Source organism: Falco punctatus (assembly GCF_963210335.1).
Source record: "Falco punctatus genome assembly, chromosome: 5".
Classification (NCBI taxonomy): Eukaryota; Metazoa; Chordata; class Aves; order Falconiformes; family Falconidae; genus Falco; species Falco punctatus.
This window is the reverse complement of record NC_137584.1, coordinates 64491538-64503281: the sequence shown is the minus strand read 5'-3', so window position 1 is coordinate 64503281 and position 11744 is coordinate 64491538. Positions and strand designations below refer to the sequence as shown.

General features: G+C 40.8%; 2 long non-coding RNA genes across 2 annotated transcripts in view; one reads left to right on the top strand and one right to left on the bottom strand.

The window, feature by feature from the left end:
* The first annotated feature begins 352 nt into the window (after positions 1 to 352).
* Positions 353 to 11744, top strand: part of LOC308064505 — a 41228-nt gene continuing 29836 nt past the window's right edge. The window contains exon 1 of the long non-coding RNA XR_013928412.1: positions 353 to 11744. This exon is cut by the window's right edge and continues 21290 nt beyond it. This is a non-coding gene — a long non-coding RNA (uncharacterized lncRNA).
* The window catches only part of LOC308064504, a 27849-nt gene continuing 26140 nt past the window's right edge, over positions 10036 to 11744 (bottom strand). The window contains exon 2 of the long non-coding RNA XR_013928411.1: positions 10036 to 11744. This exon is cut by the window's right edge and continues 21657 nt beyond it. This is a non-coding gene — a long non-coding RNA (uncharacterized lncRNA).

Here is an 11744-nt window from a genome sequence, read left to right as displayed (position 1 = left end):
ACTAATTTAACTCGGGGCTACAGTGATGGCAGCCGAACAGCAGGCAGCCCCCCTTGTTGGGTGCATGTTGAGAACATGTACGTGTACTAAAGTTGTTTTGCAGGCATACTCCTTTTTTGCTATAAATCCTTCAATTCTGTCACTGTATTCACCAAGATTTGTGCTTTTCTTGGGTTTTCCTGTATCCTAAAAAAAGAAGCATTGGAGCGAAGCATTGGAGCCTATAGGGTTTGAGCCTCCTTGCACCACAGACTGGACATCTGTTTCTTTCTTTCTCTGTGGATGATCCTATGTATTTGCTCAGTCTTACATGCTGCTATAGCTTTAACCCTTTCAACACAGCTGTCTGTGCTGTGTAATTATGCATTTCCTTTTTTTCATCCCATGAAAATCTTTAGCTTGTTAAAAATGAAATGTACAAGTGTATCAGCAACAGCTTCACTTTCTCCAATGCTGTCCTGAGAAGACTTGTATCATTACTTGTTCCCCTGGCAGAAACTTCCCTGTAGTCTTACATTAGACATGTTCCTGAAAACACATTTTACTCCCTTGCCATCCTTTTCCCCATAACGCGATAGTGAAAGCAAACAAGAAAAAAGTTCGCCAGCCAGTGCAACAGCAACAAAATAGATCCATGTTTATTATCTCAGCATTATTTTTCATGGTCAGCTCTGTATATAGAATTAAGACTTTCTTTCACTGTTTCAATTCTTCTGCAAAATATTGTACACACACACAGATTCCACAGAAATCAGTCTCTGCAGGTTTGTTTGCTCTGGTTCTGCTGTGTTTACACCTTTTAATCCCTTTGGTGTAAGTCACCCTTGTGTAACTGTCCATATCACATCTGAGATATTGCAGGTACTTCATGCTGGACAACAGCAGAGGACATCATGTTTATAAATATTTGCTCTTTATTAAAAAGTGTTTCAGCAAACACTGCAGCACTGCATACAGCCTGATTTTAGGGATCCTCCTCAAAAGCAGTTCCCTGCTGAAACCTATGATCTCTCTTGGTACTATAGATGTTGTAAGATATAGCAAGACTTCAGCAAAGTGGAAAGATTTTCAAGAAGGAATACCAATATATAAAAGAGGAGAGAAAGTGAGAAGAGTTAAACATAAAGGGTCCACATTAAGGTAGGTACCATTCATATTCAGAGTTAGCTCACTCACTATTTTAACTTGACAATAAAATTTATTTAGCAATTGCTGCATTTGTTTCAGGAAAGGGAAATATTTTCACTATATTTGCATGTTCTAATGGCTACATGCAAATTTCTGTAAGTTCAGACAGGGAATCAAAGAAGCCATTTGGGCCCCCCAGCATAAGAAGAATATGGACCTGTTGAGTGAGTCCAGAGGAGGCCACAAAGATGGTTTGAGGGTTGGAGCACCTCTCTCTTCTATGAAGACAGGCGGACAGAGTTGGGGATGTTCAGCCTGGAGAAGAGAATGGCTTTAAACTGAGAAAGGTCAGATTTAGATTAGACATTAGGAATAAATTCTTCACTGTGAGGGTGGTGAGGCACTGGAACAGGTTGCCCAGAGAAGCTGTGGATGCCCCATCCCTGGAAGTGTTCCAGGCCAGGCTGGATGGGGCTGTGAGCAACCTGGTCTAGTGGAAGGTGTCCCTGCCCACGGCAGGGGGCTTGGAACGAGATGACCTTTAAGGTCCCTTCCAACCCAAACCATTCTATGAGTCTATGATTCTTATGATTCATGAGTCTATGAATGTTTGGTGATTGTATTTCTAAATGTCTCTTGTGATTGATTGTAGGTTCACCTAATAACTTCCTTGAAGAGCCATTGCTAAGCAAGGTAGAGTTTCTGTTGATATAGGAAAATTCCTACTCTCTTGATATAGCAGGCTATTCACATTATCATTCCCTATAACAGCAGGATGAAGAACCACAAGAAACAGAAGGTACTGGCATGGGAAATGCACCTCTTTTCTAGCGTTCTTCTTCCTAGACTATGGTCGGGAAAATAGATGTATCATTGGTTGCTACTGCACAGAACTTTCGTCTGGGAAACTTTGTGCTGGTGAGCTCCCTACATCTTTTAGGGGTTGTAAATGGAAAAATAAAATAAAATATATGTCATCTATGGTCCTATGGCCACGGTCAAAGTTTATTAAAACATCAGATCAATACAGGGGGCCTTGAACCTATGTCCTAGGCTCAGCCACCAGAGTCAGAATGTGCTAAGGCGCTGTCTCCATATAAGAGAGTGGAATTCTTAAGAGGCCAGGGCTAGATCTGAGAAAAATATATAAAAGCTGAAGCCTTTAGAGATTTTCTGTTTCTAGCTTCTCTGGAAATGGTCTAACAGGAAGACCAATAGCCACTAGGTTCTCATTTTCAGGAGGAGAAATGATCTCTGATGTCGTGTCTTGCTTGTCACAAGCAGACTAAGACAGTCTCAGGCTTTGAAAAACCCCTCAGCCCTATGGCCTGACTTTTACAGATTGTAAGTATTTTTTTCTTCCAGTTCATTGTCAAAATGTTCCTCATGATGCACACTTCTTTTCTAAGCTAGGATTTGTAGATGAGAGTTATAAAAGGAACTGCTCTAAAGAACAGGTCTGTCAGTCTTTGGATTTCCCCATCATCATCATCTCTTTGCTGGCTCAGAGGTGGTGGCAGTGTGACTGTGTGACTGCTCCTATACCTAATGATAAGTCAGCTCTACTTGTCGGATTGACTCTTATCACGTTGTGGGGAGAAGCTGTGGGCTTAGCCATAAAATATTTATCAGCGGTCCAAGCCAATTGGGAAGGTCCCAGTTGACTGAAAGTTAGCAAATGTGACGCCTGTCTACAAGAAGGGAAAAAAGGAGTAACTGGGGAACTACAGGTCTGTAAGTCTGACAGTGCTGATGGGAAAGGTTATGGATTAGATTGTCCTGAGTGCCCTGACGCAGCACCTATCACAACCTGGTGATCAGGCCCAATCAACATGGTTTTATGAAAGGCATGTCCTGCTTGACAAATCTGATCTCCTTCTACAACAAAATGACCTGCCTAGTGGATGAGGGAAAGGCTGTGGATGTTGTCTACCTGGACCTTAGCAAAGCCTTTGACACCATCTCCCACAGCGTTCTCCTGCAGACACTGGCTGCTCATGCTTAGATGGGTGTACTTTATGCTGAGGTACAAAGCTGGCTGGCTGGCCAAGTCCAAAGAGTGGTGGTGAATGCAGTTCATCCAGCTGGTGGCCGGTCACAGGTGGTGTTCCCCAGGGCTCAGTACTGGGGCCAGTTCTGTTGAATATCTTTATCAACGATTTGGATGAGGGGATTGGGTGCACCCTCAGTCAGTTTACAGAAAACACCAAGTTGAGCTGGGAGTGCTGGTCTTCTTGAGGGTAGGAAGGCTCTGCAGAGGCATCTGGACAGGCTGGGTCATGGGCCAAGGCCAACCGTATGAGTTTCAACAAGGAGGACTGCTGGGTCCTGCACTTGGGTCACAGCAACCCCATGCAACGCTACAGGCTTGGGGAAGAGTGCCTGGAAAGTTGCACGGTGGGAAAGGACCTGGGGTGTTGGTTGACCATCGGCTGAAGATGAGCCAGCAGTGTGCCCAGGTGGACAAGAAGGCCAACGGCATCCTGGCTTGTATCCAGAAGAGTATGGGCAGCAGGACTAGGGAGGTGATCATTCCCCTGTACTCAATGCTGGTGAGGCTGCACGTCAGATACTGTGTTCAGTTTTGGGTCCCTCACTTCAAGAGGGACATAGAGGTGCTGGATTGTGTCCACAGAAGGGCAAGAAAGCTGGTGAAGGGTCTGGAGCACAAGTCTTGTGAGGAGCGGCTGGGGCAAGTGGGGTTGTTTGGCCTGGAGAAAAGGAGGCTCATAGGAGACCTCATCACTCCCTACAGCTACCTGAAAAAGGTTGTAGACGGGTGGGGGTAGGTCTCTTCTCCCAGATAAGTAGCAATAGAATAAGAAGAAATGTCTTCAAGTTATGCCAGGGGAGGTCTAGATTGGGTATGATGAAAAATTTCTTCACTGAAAATGTTGTCAAGCACTGGGACAGGCTGCCCAGGGAAGTGGTATTGTCAACTGTTCCTGGAGGCGTTTTAAAACAGCATAGATGCAGTGCTTACGGATATGGTTTAGTGGTGGACTTGGCAGTGTTAGTTGAACCGTTGGACTTGATGGTATTACAGGTCTTTTCCAACCTAAATGATTTTATGATTCTATAAATCTTGCTCTGGCCTCAGATCCAGATCTTCCTCAGCTGTGGACAGGACCACTGCCAGACCCTCACCCCTTGGAGGGTGAAGAAGGGCTGGACTCCTGTGTACACTTCTTAAATCCTCAGCATCATGCTAAGACACTCCACAGATCCAAAAGCGTTGGGATTGTCTTCAGCTGTTGCAGTCAGTGGCTGTGACCAGACAGTCCTCAAAGACTTTCTGAGCCACCAGAGGAATTTGGCAAGTGTTTAATGAAGTGATACTTGCCTCTAAAGCTTACCTAAAATGGAGTTGGTCATCTGCCAGTGGAGAAAGCCAATAAATGTGTTCCTCTCCAAAGCTTTTCTATTTATATATTTTAGGAAATATATCTATACTCTTCTCATTGTATATGATTATTTAGATTACTAAAATACTCACTGTGATCGTAACTGGTAGCTATTTCATTATGATTCCAGATAATATAATGAAAGGAATCAATGGTTCAGTGGTTTGTATATATTGTATGTGGGTGACATCAACGGCTGTGAATAAGTCTCCTGCAGTTACCATAGAAACAAAATTTCCTCAAGTAGTGCAGCAAAGTGGTGTGATGTTGAGTGGGAAGTTCTAACACTTAATTTTTAAATTAAACTGTACAGATAACCAGTAGGAAACAGCACAACCACCAATTTAGTATTTAAACCATGATGAGCTCTATTTTTTCTGTATTGAACGTCACCTCAGCAATACCTGACCTAGCAGCTAGAAAGATGTATGTTGTGAGTTCTCAGCCTGCAAAGATGCAAGCTAACGAATACTTTTCATACTTGCAAAGCAATCTATAGATAGATACCTGTGAGAAAGAGACCAGCTTCCCACATAGCAGCACACTAGCACTGTACATTTTAATATGGGCTTTTTCCAATTAAAATAAAATTTTAATATGTTAGTAAGCAAGATATTTTCAATTAACAATAAAATATAATTTTAGTTCAATATGAAGTATTTCTGAAAGCTGACGTTAAGGCATATATCATATGAATGACAATGACTTTCAGGTGAAATGAAGCTGCTAAGTGGATTACCATGGTAACTGTGGTTATAGTATATACTTGACTACGGTATTAGTTTTCTAAAATCTGGTGTATGGGCTGGCTTGTAGATTCATTGCATAATCGTTTATTCTTTTAATCAGGAAAGAAAATTGATTAGTTTTGCAACCCTTCTCCCCAGGACTGCATCAGGATTTTGCAATGTGTCAGAGAGCTTACTGAAAACTTATCCCAGGAATCTTTATCTGAATTAAAAATCTCCAGGAACTGAAAAGCAAACTATCACGGAGGAGTTTTTCTTTCTCCTGAGTTCTTCTAGTGAGTCTCTGTTCCTTTAATCACATTAATCACATTAATATCAGATGTGATTAACGTAAGGACAAATCTGGAGTGACTTACAGCACACATAACTATCTCCACATCACCGCCTCCCTGATCTGTCTGTTTTTCCCCTGTAATGGGAACTCTTACAAGACTGTCATTTAATTCAGGACTTGATTCTGCAGCCCTGCTTCCTTCCAATAGCTGTAATAGGAATTGTCCATGTTTGTTTACTTCTGAGACTTAAATGCATCCTCAAAATGAAGTCTGTGTAAGGGGGCAGCACATAATTTGCTGTCCCAGAAACACTGCAGGGGCTGAATTGTGACCAAATGATGAAGTTCTTGCTCCATGAGACAAGTAGGTAGAAACAACTTTTCTTCAGGTATAGACTCACATTTGAATGCAAAACCACCTCTAAACCACCATAATGCACATGGAATGAAAATTCAGTCCTGCTCAAACTGTTTAGTGTTTATAGAAAACAGTGGGTGGAAGACAAACTGTATGTTAAATAGGAGAGTCTAAGCTGCAAACACTGCTTTATGGGGATACTGTCCTTCACTTTAGCTGCTCTGCTCAAGGTGAGCTTGCTGGTTAGGAAATTGAAGTAACCATGAGGAGGCACCCTTTAATTAAAATTTTGTGGGAACCATATTATTTATTTCTGTGATGGGGAAAAAATATTTCCTCCAAGACCCCCATCTGATTTTAACATGATTGCATATACCCCTTAAAAGGATATGCTTGCAATCAATCGTTCCCTCCCTTTGAAATCCCTAAGGAAATATCTACCTGCTCTACTGTCTTCAGTCACTTATGAGCAACCTGATTTTACAATACATCACATGGCTTAAGCTCCCACACAGTGCAGGCTTCTGCCCCTGGGAAGGTAAATAACCCTGTGAGGGTGCGGGCTGGGGGCGGCTGGGCTGGGGAGCATCTCTGCGGGATGTGCTGGTGCCCTGGAGTGCAGCGAGCCACGCAGGAGCCAGCAGCAACCAGGCAGCAGGAGCACAGCCCGTCCTTCAAAGGACAGGGTTATACCCCTCTGCTCAGCACTCATGAGACCGTGGCCAGACACAGTGTGTGGTTTTGGGCCCCTACTTAACACAGAGTTCAGTGAGGGCTCCAGGTCAGTCAGGGCTGGAGCAGTTGCCCTGCGAGGAGAGGCTGAGGGGTGGGCTGGCTCAGCCTGGGGCAGGGATGGCCCCAGGGGGGTGGGTAGCAGACCAAAACCTAACTGTAGGCAGTGGAGATAAATCTGCTTTGGTATCTGAGGATGAAGCATATGCAAGGAATCGTAATCTACAGGGCCGGGTATGGAGCTCAAGGGTCCCTTTTAGTTTGTTCTGTTTTTGCAGGAGGACCCTGTGCTTGCATTTCTTCATCAGATCTTAGGTACGCAACACTAATTTGTAATGATCCCACCAGCTGCTTAGCCAGTGTAACATCTGATGGGTGCTCAGGTTCTCATCTCAGAAGTATTGCTTATTACTGTATGTACCATATATGAATTACTGCTTTCTTGTCTAAGCTATGCATTTTATAGTCTAGCTTCCTCCTAACCTTGTTTAGGATTAATAAATTAAGCCTCACCCTCTGCCTAAGGGCCATGAATGGCAGCGGTGCATGCCCTCACAAGCATTGCTGAGCTGCAGAGAAGAGGTGCAGCCACCTTCGCATGGCCTCCTGCCAGCCTCAGTGGCTCCCTGGGAAGTAGAAATTGGAGGGACCATCTTACTAGGTATGTGGCTGGGCCAGAGGGGATGCTGAGGAAAGGGTAACGAGACAGGGATAAAGAGAAAGTGGTTCTTGGTTACAAGAAGTTGTCATGTGGCTACTGAAGAAACAAGTGCAAGGCCATATGAGGCAACATGCTGCTGCAGTTTGCTGCAAGATCCAGGCAGCATCTGGGATTTAGCCATTAGAGAAATGGCAGCAATGCTTCAGTATATGATGAAAGCTTTTAAACATTGAATTGGTTTAGGAAGACATAAATGAGAAGTAATATCACTTTTACAACTCACATCCCCTCCTTATGATAGCTGACCACCTCTAAGAGCAGTTATAATTTTAGCAAATGGAAGCAAAACAGTTTTACAAAAGCTTTCATATCTTTCCCACATTTTCAGATGGATCTAATGTTACATAAAATTGTTACTTTAAGAAATGAAGATTAGTTCACCCTATTACATGGAGAAAAAAGAACATAAAATTCAGGATTCCAGAACAAATCAAAATATAGGTATGCCCAAACTGAAGTTTTCTCCTTTTAGTTTTTTCAAAAACATTACTCTTGAGTCAGAACTTCATTTCAACTCCCATACTATTTATCTCAGAGGCATAACAATGAAGCATCTAACATGCACTTTAATTAGCAGTTCTTGAAAGACATTGTATGAGTGCAGTCAGAATGCTATTTCTACATAATCAGCAGTGGTTGCTTTTTAAAAGCTTCTCTAAATTCTATCTTTTGTATTGCAATGAGGGCTGCAAATCACACTTAGAGAGGACAGGTGGCAGCTGTCATTAGAAAGTGGGATCAGGTGAAGTCACTGCAAGTATCTTATTCACAGTGACTCTCCTGGTGGTGCCTTGCATATCCTGTTTCAGGTTTCAGCTGATTTTCAGTGGAGCTGGCTGCTGATTTCATTTAATTCACAAATCACACCTGACCCAGCTCCCGTTCACCTCCACAAAGATCTTTCCACTCTTTTTTGAGGCCTGGAGCAGCTTTTGCAGCTTCCCATATAGCCAGAGACGGTAAGTGTACATTACAGAGAATTCAGTCCAAGGAAAACACTCTGTAGTGTAAGTTTGGTACAGATCTGGTCCAGCTGAGGCTGCTAAGCCTGTTAAGACCTCATGGTGAGCTCATCATCACTAACGATTCAGGCAGAAAAAAAGCAGCAGTGCAAGGGAAAGCATTGGTTGCTAGATGTGTGTGTCTTGTAGAGGTCAGCAAAGCCCAGGGCAGATCAGCAGGAGTGGAGGGGAAAAGATACCCTGGCAAACAGGGAGGGTCTGTCTGGTTGAGAGCAATCAAAAGATCCCCTGTACCCTCTGGTGTCCACCCAGTATATAAATGAGGGGAAGGAGGACAAAGGCGTGAGTGACTATCTGAACTTCTGACCCTTTGACTATTGTACATATTTTGAGGCATTTCAAGGATTTCTTTGACTGATAATGAATGTCTGAAGATATGGGCAGTATACTGAGCAAAGTGGCTGAACACAATACTGTGAGTTGTAGGAAATGTAGTAAGTCGTAAGTAAAAATGGTGCCAGTCTTTCAAGAAATATAAGGAAAATTAAGTTTTTTTTTTTTTTTTTTTTTTTTTTTTTAAATTTACTCTGTTAATTTTGATGCTCTAATATGTTTTAACAATATTCTTGGGAGACAGAAATATCTAACCATTATTGGAGATCCTAGAAAGATTAATTGTGCCTTCTGATTAGGTCTGAAATAATACAATTATATCAAATATATACACCCCCCCACCCCCCAAGGAATAACGCAAATCTCAATTCTTGGGCAAGCAACAAAGAAACTACTTTTATTGATGTATCAATAATCCCTGTTTTGTGCTGTTGCAATTCAAAATGTCAAATGTGTATGAATGACTCCATTTATATTACAGGGCTCATCTATTTTAATCCTTGAAAACAAGTTTAAAACAAGTTTTTCATGACTTTAAATAGCTTTATATTTCATAATTCCTTTACTCCATTCAGTTGCCCCCTATTCAATCAAAAATTTAGATCTATATTTGCTCACTTCCAGTGTTCACATGATTCTCTTACACTATTCTTTCTTTAATGAACATTAAGGCAGAGATCCCTGTAATTCCCCCTCCTTTGTATCTATGGGCATTGCTTTCTGTGTGCTGTAGGACCAAATTTCTCCTTGAAGAAATACTGTTCATATATTTTTTTAATTACTATCATTAAATAATATCTTTTCAATCTTCTTGTCAGAAAATAAATACCTTTTTTTTGGCTTCACCTGTTAAAAAAATATTAGAAATCCGTTAGATACTACAGCAGTAGATTTATTTTTAATTATTTATATCATGCAATATCATGGTGAACCTTATAACTGCTTTGGTTTACTGCATTTTAATAGATTAAAATACCTTCGGGCACTGAATGATCCTGTAAGATGTGTCTGATCCAGGCTAAGGTCTTTTTGTCTGATGTCTGAAGGCATGTGCCTCCTCAGTTTGCTTCCTATAAGTAATATATTTAAGGTTCATAAGACTTATTTAGTGTTAGTAGACAACTGTTTTACTAGCTCTTTATTCAAAGATTGAATTTTAGTAAAGTATAGCTAAGATTACAGAGGAACTTTCATTGCAAGTCCCCTTTTTCAGACGACCATTGCAAAAGCAGAAAAAATATGATTCAGGAATACTCCGGTATGGAATGAGTTTCTTTTGACTCATGCTATGTTCTTTTTTCATTTTTGAAAAAAAAAAATATAAAATGGCCCTCCAATAAAAGGCTCTAACAGTTGACAATAATGGTTTAGGTACTTTTAAAAAATATTAGACTAGGAAAATTATAATTTAAGAATTAAGACTGTCCAGTAAGGAAGAAAGCATACAAGATGACCCATTTATACAATCCTATCAGAATAGATTCAAAATCTGTAGTTTTAACAACAGACTTCTAACAGCTGAAGTCTCAAACTAATAAAAATATGTTTAGCAGAAAATTTCAGAATTTCAGAAGGGGGAATGTTTCTGAACTGAGTGCATGATGGATAGCTCCTAAATCGAAGACGAGGTGAAAGTCAATAGGCAAATGACTATAAATAATTCAATCTGCAGTTCTTAATTTATGAAAAGAACACAGCTTTGGGGTTGAAATTACTCCTGCCTGCTTTGAACCCACATTGCTAATTTTTTTTTTATTTTCAGAGTCGAACCGGACTAGCTGACTAACCATTTAAAAAAATTAGAGACATCTGTTTTTCTCTCAACTCTTCAGCAAATCTCTGGGGACATGTTTTTTGCATCAAAACCCCATATGAAATTCTGTATACAAGATGCAGTGTAATATGACAGATGTCCATGTGGACAACGCTAATGAAATGTGATTTTGTCATGACCAGTGAAAACCTGGACATCAGCTACAGTGACAGAATAGATGCTGGTGTGCAGTAGACAATGTGAACAGCTAAGCATCTGAAATGCAATATGGTAACAAAGCAGGGAAGTGAAACTTTGGTTTATGTATGCAAAGAGGGATCTTATAATGAACTCAGGAACAGTAGGTCTCTCTGGGCAGTTTTTTTTTCTGTCTGATGTTTAAATATTTAGTCTAAACTAATAATCTGTTCCTTCTTTGTATTTCAATGAAAGAATTACGTGCCTTGTGAGTGTGACTCAGTCTTCCAATCTTAGATATGTATCTCTATGAAATAGTCTATTGAAATGTCAGTATCTCAGAACTGGAGGAGACCAGCAAATTAGCACAGTCCATACCTGTCTAAAACTCTAAAATTAATCTCATTTGTGAATTTATGTCTCTCTAGCTCTGGAATACTTTGTGCTGTGAAATTTGCCTCCGCATTTTGGAGAAGTCACTTTGTTTAGGTGTATAGGCATGAATGTAAGCACTAATGTTTGGGTATTAAGCATTGGAAATGTGACAGTTTGTTATCTCTGCAATTCTCTACCTAGCTAAACAAGGTCTATGAATACAGCACATATTAAATTCTATCATCCCCTGCTTTTTTCAGGGTGAATTTCTGTTCTACAAAGAGCTGTCAAGGTGGTCATTAAAGAATTTTGGTTAGGAGCAGTCTTTTATTTGCACAACTATCCCACTGCTACTGAGTTTTCTCACTAGCATGTTTTCCAGATGTTATTTTCCATGTAGTTTTATTAGAAAGTGAATACCTTAGTAGGGATCATGGACGACATAGAAATTAATCCTGTTCCTAAGGACAATGCAGACATATTTTTTTTTACATCTGTTTCTTTAACATGTGTGACGCTTGACAATTTCTCTCCATTGTGTATCTGAAGATAGATCAATGGCTACCAAGTAAACAAAATTAGGTCTGAACGTATATAGAATCATTTAGGTTGGAAAAGACCTGTAATACCATCAAGTCCAACGGTTCAACTAACACTGCCAAGTCCACCACTAAACCATATCCGTAAGCACTGCATC